Genomic DNA, 8,008 nt, shown 5'->3' on the forward strand with positions numbered 1-8,008 from the left:
ACTTGCAGTTTACTGGGTTTTATTACTTTTTGTAATTTGTGCTGCCCGTAGACAAATTATTTTCAATCATCTTCCGTCAATCAAAAGCAGAACTAAGTGCTGTCAAGCCTCTCTCATTGTTAAAATACATGACCTTGATAAGCAGAAGAAAAATGAGTGAAATAACAGAAGGGGACAAAATCAAATTGATATGCTTGATATCAATGATGTACTTGGCACGTCCTCTTGTTGATTACCCAGCACACCACAGTGCTGATAGTGTTTCTCTGCTCTATTAACTCTTCAAACTACAAGTTCGGCTTGCTCAACCAACCTTAAGGCAGTATGTGATGACAAGGGAATCAAACAAGGCTGCTGCCAAAGCCCAGAGAGCCCATTTGGTAATAATCCTCCCTTTATCATATGAGGCGTTGAGTAATTACCTGCCCTCACCCTCATCAATTAAAAAAATTATAAATTAGCTTTATTGTCCACATGTGTGACTTGGTTATCAGAAGTTGGTGTCTTTCCAAGTTCACAACACTATCGCAATTCTGCCATGATGGTGTCTTCTTCTTCTGCCTATTAACTCCCAGATAGGTTGTTAACAAATATCCATCCAGCACGGCTTGGGCTATCTTCTCCGCCTCTCCCCATCTTTGTACCATGTCTCTTTAGCTCTACCTCATTGTCTCAGTCACCTTCAGCTGTTGTTGGGCCTTCCTCTCTTCCGCTTCCCCTGGGGCAGGGGTCAGCAACCTTTCCTTGTCAAAAGAGCCATGTTAGGCCAAATAAGCCACCAAAAATCTGTGTGGAGCTGGAAAACATTTGGACAGTGTGATGAACAACAGTGTGTTATTGTTAGTCTGTACTGAGGGCCCAAGAGCTAATTTGAGCTGCACCATAACAGAAAAATATGCAGCATCCAATACTTGAGATTCATTTTCTTATACCTTTCATCTTCCGTTTTTTGCTGTTGTTTTTTTGTGGTATTTTTTCATACTTCATTTTTCTTAATTTTTTAGACTTTTATGCCTATTTGTTAAATTTCTGAATTTTTGGGCAATTTTATGGACATATAAAGGTAATTTTCTACCTCTTCTTCGTTTTTTAGACTTTTTAAAAAACTTTTTTTAATGGACATTTTATGGTAGTTTTCTGCATTTCCTCTTCCTTTTTGAACTTTTTGGACATTTTTAGGTATTTTTAAAAACATTGTCTACCTCAGTCGTCTACCCATTGTCTCTCTTTTTCCAACAATCCATTTTTTTTAAAATATGTTATTACTCATTTTTTTATTTAATCATTAATTTATTTGAAGAAAATTGTATCTAAAAAAAATAAAATAAGAAAATATTAATTTATTCAAAAGAAAAATTGCGATCCACCGGGAGCGAAAGAGACACATGTGGCTCCAGAGCTGCAGGTTGTAGACCCCTGCCCTGGGGGTTCCACGTCGAAGCCTGGCGTGTGATATCTACTAGTTTATGTAAGATGTGGCTGTGGCCAATCCATATTCTCTTAGTCTCTTCCTCCTCCGGGTCTGTCTCTGTGCTGGCTCGTGGCTCCTTCACTGCCACAGTTTCTTTTTTGTTTTTGTTTATCCTGAGGCCTTCTCCGAGGGATGTTGGTAGTAGTGTGGTCTTGTCCTGCATGTGATTGTGGTTGTGTGACGGCCAGGGGGCCAGAACATCAGTAAAATCAAGGTGATTGAGTTGTGACCAGAGAGTCCACTATATGCCATTTTTCCTTCCATGTGGTGGTCTTCATTATCCAGTTGGTAACAAGGAGCAACACTGATGATGATATGATTCCTTCAAAACCAACAAGGACAATTTCTGGGGGGGAAATAAATAAAAATGTCACACATTACTCTGCCGAGCTTACGAATACAGAAAAGAAGCTATGGGACACTTATGTCAACATTGGACAAACATCAGGATGAAACTTAATGTTGCTGTTACTTAAGGATGCAAGCCATGCTCCTCTCAAAGACTCATAAACATCTATTGCTTTGTCACTTAATCCACATTTTCCTCAAATAAAGTTACTTAATATCGTATTTAAAAGTTCTCTACATGGATATTGTTTCCTTTAAAGACTCGCTTCTGTAAAACTGACACCATAGTCTGTGTCCCTTTTCCCATTTTCCTTAATTTACTAGTTTAATAATCACGTTTGTACAAACAATGACAATGAGTCTATATTCAGTTTTCTGTTAATTAATAGTAATACTAATCACAAAACAAGCATTGTTTAAGAAACATTCTTGCAAAAGTGTCGCTTTTTTCTGAAATATTCCTCCTCTGCAACTCATTACATCATATTTTCTGATTCTGGGAATGTAACAATCTGCATTCTTTACGTATCTACTTAAACCAGTCACACTTCATACATCATGCGTGGCTCAAATGGCAACTTAAGTTAGAACCATATACAAACTAGAGCTGTCAAACCGTTAAATTTTTTAATCAGATTAATCACATCTTAGAATTTTGATTCATCACGATTAATCGCTTGATTAAAAAGGCTTTTTATCAACATTTTCTGCCCGGCAAATTTAAAGAGCACCTGTTATGTGTTAATTTTTTCGACATTTAATGTTATGAGGATGTCTTCAAAAATGTTTATCCACTGCACACTCTGTCATCCTCCTCTTTTTCCAATTAGTTATTTACTTACATAACTGAAAGAAAAAATGACCCCATAGTTTGACATGAAAAAAAATTCTGAATGTCATACATAAACATTTATTAAATGCTTTACTTTAATGCATGTATGTTTATTGCTCAAAACACAACCTGTACTACCTTTAACGTAACCATCCGCTGTCAAGCTAAAGGATAATTTGCGGTCAAAATTAATAGTGCAATTAATCTGATTAATGTGATAATTTTTTATGATCAATCAATGAGTTAACGCTTTAACTTTAACAGCACTAAAACACAGTCAATACATTGTTTATATTCTGCTACATACATATATAATGAATATTACTCGACAAACATGCAAATATCCACATTAAAAGTCTCCTTTCATCTTAATAATGTTGTTTTCAAAAAGTGGGTAACTGGTAACAAACATGGCAACATAACGTGCTCCTATCGGTGTTGTGATTTGATATATTGTCGCTAAAGTGGCTACCCACCAAGAGCTGAGCAAGACAGTTAAACAAATACCGGTACTAATATACCTGTGACTGAATGTGGTTTTTCCTGCAATAGAATACAGTTTAAAAAAACAACAACTGGTATCCTGATTACGAAACCCTGATAAATATGTATTACTCCCTGTGTGTGGGTTCTCTCCAGCTTCCTCCCACAGTCCAACAAGATTTATGTTGGTCTTAGTGAAGAATCAAAATTATCTATAGGTGTAAGTGTGAATGAATGGTTTTCTGTCTCTGTCAAGCCTGCGACTGATTGAAGAGGACACATCTCTGAGAGGCTCCAGCTCCTCTGTGGTATAGAAAAGGCATGGATTAATGTTGGAACCTGCTCCCTGACTGGATCCATATCATTCTGTGATGTGTCACTTACCTCCCACTGTGGTGTGGGCTGCATCTAGAGGCGAAAGAAGAGCTAGTAATTGGCTTGAATATACAGCTTTAGGTTGATCAGGCTATCGATTATTGTTCAGTTTCACACAGCTAAATTAAGAGCACCATGAGGTTATTCAATGCAGGCTTTTCCCTATTACCACTAAAATCTTGAAGAATGGAAATGGGTTGACCCGGTACAATTTTGCTTAAAATAAATTATGTATGTGCATGAGTATGTTTCTGTGTACGACAGCATTGTTTTGGAGAGGAAAGGAAGGTTTTGGAAATGATGCTCCAAATGGATATTTTATTTAAAAAATGATGACATTATCATTCTTGTATTTCCTGAAACGAAGGGCATGCGTGTATGACACATCCATTCACTGAACACGAGCAGTTGTACTGATAATGCCTATCTCTGCAAAGTGTCACATTACTGAAATTCTCCACCCAAATATATTTCAAGAATAGTGAAAATATGCTTTTGTATAAGACAGAGACAAGCAATTATAGATAAAGGAGAACCAAATTCCATGTTATATACATTTGCCATTTATCAGCTGCTTTTTACTCAAGTATATTAAGTATTAAATTAAAAACATTTTATATGCCTTTGTTTATTGATTTAAATGATAGAACACACTGCTGGCCAATGTGCCACTATGGTGACATCAACATCCCAAGTTATTTTCAAAGGTCTCAGAACCATGAGTGATGGAATAAATAAAACAATGAGCTGACTACAAGAATGAAATTAATCTGCATGTGCTGACAATTTAGGTGAAATTGCTGGCACTAGTGTGTTAGTGATAGAAAAACCCACGGTGGTCACAAAGTACACTAGCAAGAAATACAAATTTAATGGCAAATTAGGCAATACAAATCAAATATTGCTTTTATACTGTGGTTTAACAGAATTATAAAAACAAAACCAAAAAAAACGATGATGGTAAATAAAATTATGGTAGCTCTAGAAAAGATGACATGTTCAACCAATGTGGGTCATCCCCAAAAAGCTTGATATTTGATTACAGTTGCACATATTCCGAAATTTAAGATTCACTGGGCTGTATTCAACATCTCTGGACTTGCCTGCAGGAGGAAGATACCGGTAGATGAAAAAATGAAGAGACGGATCAAATGAATGCTTTAAAAAAAGAAAAGAAAAGAGCCCAGCGCAACCAGCAAAGAAATTAAAGATGAACTCCAAGGTCAAGGTACATCAGTGTCAGATCGCATCATCTCTCCTTGGAGCTAAGTGGACTTGATGGGAGATGACAACGGAAGACACCACTGTTGAAAATAAATCATAAAAAAGCTAGACTGGAATTTGTCAAACTGCATGTTGACAAGCCAGGAAAATGTCCTATGGACACATTTGATAAAACTGGAACTTTTTTGGCAAGGTAGCATACATATACTGTACGTATGTTCATAGTTGCAAAAATGAAGCATCGCAACAAAAGAACACTGTCCCTACTGTGAAACATGGAGGAGGCTCTGTTGTGTTCTGGCCCTGCTTTCCTGCATCTGGCACTGTGCGTCTTGAATCTGTTGTGGAATTTTCAGTACTTAGGCGAGACCAATAAAACACCGGTTGTACAGGGACCGAACAGCCCGTATCAGGAGGCTCGGTACCCCGTACTTCCGAAGTACCCCCCACAAGACTCCCTGAGGGACACGGTCGAACACCTTCTTCAAATCTACAAATACATGTAGACTGGTTGGGTGAACTCCCATGCACCCTCGAGGATGCTGCAGAGTGTGTAGAGCTGGTCCACTGTTCCAGAGCCGGGACGAAAACCACACTGCTCCTCCTGAATCCAAGATTCAACTTCCTGACGGACCCTCCTCTTCAGCACCCCTGAATAGACCTTACCAGGGAGGCTGAGGAGTGTGATCCCTCTATAGTTGGAACACACCCTCCGGTCTCCCCCACCACTTCGGTCTGCCAATCCAGAGGCACTGTCCCCGATGTCCACTCGATGTTGTAGAGGCGTGTCAACCACGACAGCCCCAAAACATCCAGAGCCTTTAGAAACTGCGGGCGGATCTCATCCACCCCCGGGGCCCTGCCACCGAGGAGCTTTCCAACCACCTCAGTGACTTCGAACCCAGAGATAGGAGAGCCCCAGACTCTCCTTCCTCAAAAGAAGACGTGTCGGTGAAATTGAGGAGGACTTCGAAGTATTTTCCCCACCATCTCACGACGTCCCGAGTTGAGATCAGCAGCACCCCATTTCCACTATACACAGTGTTGATGGTGCACTGCTTTCCTCTCCTGAGACGCCGGATGGTGGACCAGAATTCCGGAAGACTTTTTGGAAATAAATGACTCTCCAGACCTATCTCCAGCTCTTCTCTGGGAAGCCGGGAAAGCAGTAATTAGAGGTAAAATTATATCATATTCATCTTATAAAAAGAAACAGGATCAAAAATTAGAAAAAGACTTGGAAGATAAAATTAAACAACTGACGGATGAGTACGCAATAAACCCAAATAACCAAATATGGACTGACTTACAAAATACAAAAATACAGTTAGACGATATGTTAACTAAAAAGACAGAGTTTATAATACAACAATTGAGATACAACAACTTTGAATATAATAACAAATCAGGTAAATTTCTTGCAAACCAACTTCAACGTAATCGGGAAAAATCGCTTATAACGGCTATTAAAGGTACAACTGGTGAATGTACACAATCACCAGAAGAAATTAATCAAATTTTTTATAATTATTATCACAACTTATACTCAGAAACTAATAAACCTAACCCAGAGCATATTGAGGCATTCCTCAGTAGCTTAAGTATACCTCAGGTAACTACTGAATATAAAGATATGTTAGATGCACCACTTACTATAAACGAGTTGTACAGTGCTCTAGATAGTATGCCAAATGGCAAAGCACCCGGCCCGGATGGTTATCCGGCTATATTTCTAAAGCACTTCTGGTCAATGCTTGCTCCACTATTCTTAAGAGTAGTAACAGAAATTAAAACTAATGGTCACATACGCCCACACATGAATACAGCAGCAATTAAACTTTTATTAAAGCCAGAAAAAGACCCCACCCTTCCATCAAGTTACCGTCCGATTTCACTAATTAACACTGATATTAAAATTATCACTAAGGCTTTTACATCTAGATTAGAAACAGTAATCCCGACAATCATTCATAGCGACCAAACAGGCTTTATTAAAGAGCGTCACTCTACTAATAATATTAGAAGGCTCTTTAACCTTATTAGTATGTCACAGCGGCATGATAAAAAGGCAGTTATTATATCATTGGATGCAGAAAAAGCTTTTGATAAAGTTAACTGGTCCTTCCTCTTTGCTGTTTTAAATAAATTTGGCTTTGGGAAGTCATTTATTCACTGGGTGTCAGTATTATATGATTCTCCTAAAGCTACTGTTACTACTAATGGGATTATATCTAAGAGTTTTACTCTACAGAGAGGCACAAGACAGGGATGCCCACTGTCGCCTTTATTATTTGCAATATTTATTGAACCGCTTGCATTAGCCATACGCCAGGAAAGAATGATTCAAGGAATTCACTCTGGGGTAACAGAACATAAAATTAATCTATATGCCGATGATATTTTACTTTATTTAGAAAAGCCTGCTATTTCATTAGGGGAAGTATTTAACTTAATAACTAAATTCTCACAGTTATCAGACTATTCTATTAACTGGACAAAATCAACACTTCTACCTATTACAGAAAATTCATGGAACCCTGCAAGCCAGGACCCATACTACTCATTTCCTATAGGTAATTTAAAATACTTAGGCATAAAAATCTCACCTAAATTAACTGATTTAGTTAATTTAAATTTCACTCCACTTCTGGATAGCATTTATAGTGACTTGGAGCGCTGGAATAATCTTCCTATTTCTCTAATAGGACGAATAGCCACTATTAAAATGAAAGTTTTACCCAAAATAAACTATTTTTTCTCAATGATTCCATTTAAACCTACGGCTAACTGGTTCCAGTTGTTGGACTCAGCCGTTACAAAATTTTACTGGAAAAAAAAAAGAAGCAAAGATTAGTCTATCTACTCTTCAGAAAAATAAATCCAAAGGAGGTCTAGAGGCACCAAATTTTATGCACTATTATATAGCCAACCAGCTACAATATATTATTTTATGGGCACAACCCAATAGAGATACTAACTGTTGGCTGGAACTAGAACAGAAGGATTGTAATAACCTCAGACTCCTAGATTTACTCTTTATTACAACATCGATTAAGCGCCATAACTGCTTTAAAAATCCAATGATTTCCGCCACCCTGACTGCCTGGTGGAAGGCACTAGAAATGACAAAAGCCAAAGTGGAGCCCAGCGGGCTTTCTCCCCTATGGCATAACCCCGACTTTCAAATTAACAACCAATCGTTTTATTTGAATGTGTGGGAGCAGAAAGGAATTACACATCTCCACCATCTCTTCTCAGATAATATGTTTATATCA

This window comes from Leptonotus elevatus, chromosome 3 (genome assembly GCF_054856555.1).
Source record: "Leptonotus elevatus isolate MCC_2025b chromosome 3, RoL_Lele_1.0, whole genome shotgun sequence".
NCBI classification, from domain to species: Eukaryota; Metazoa; Chordata; class Actinopteri; order Syngnathiformes; family Syngnathidae; genus Leptonotus; species Leptonotus elevatus.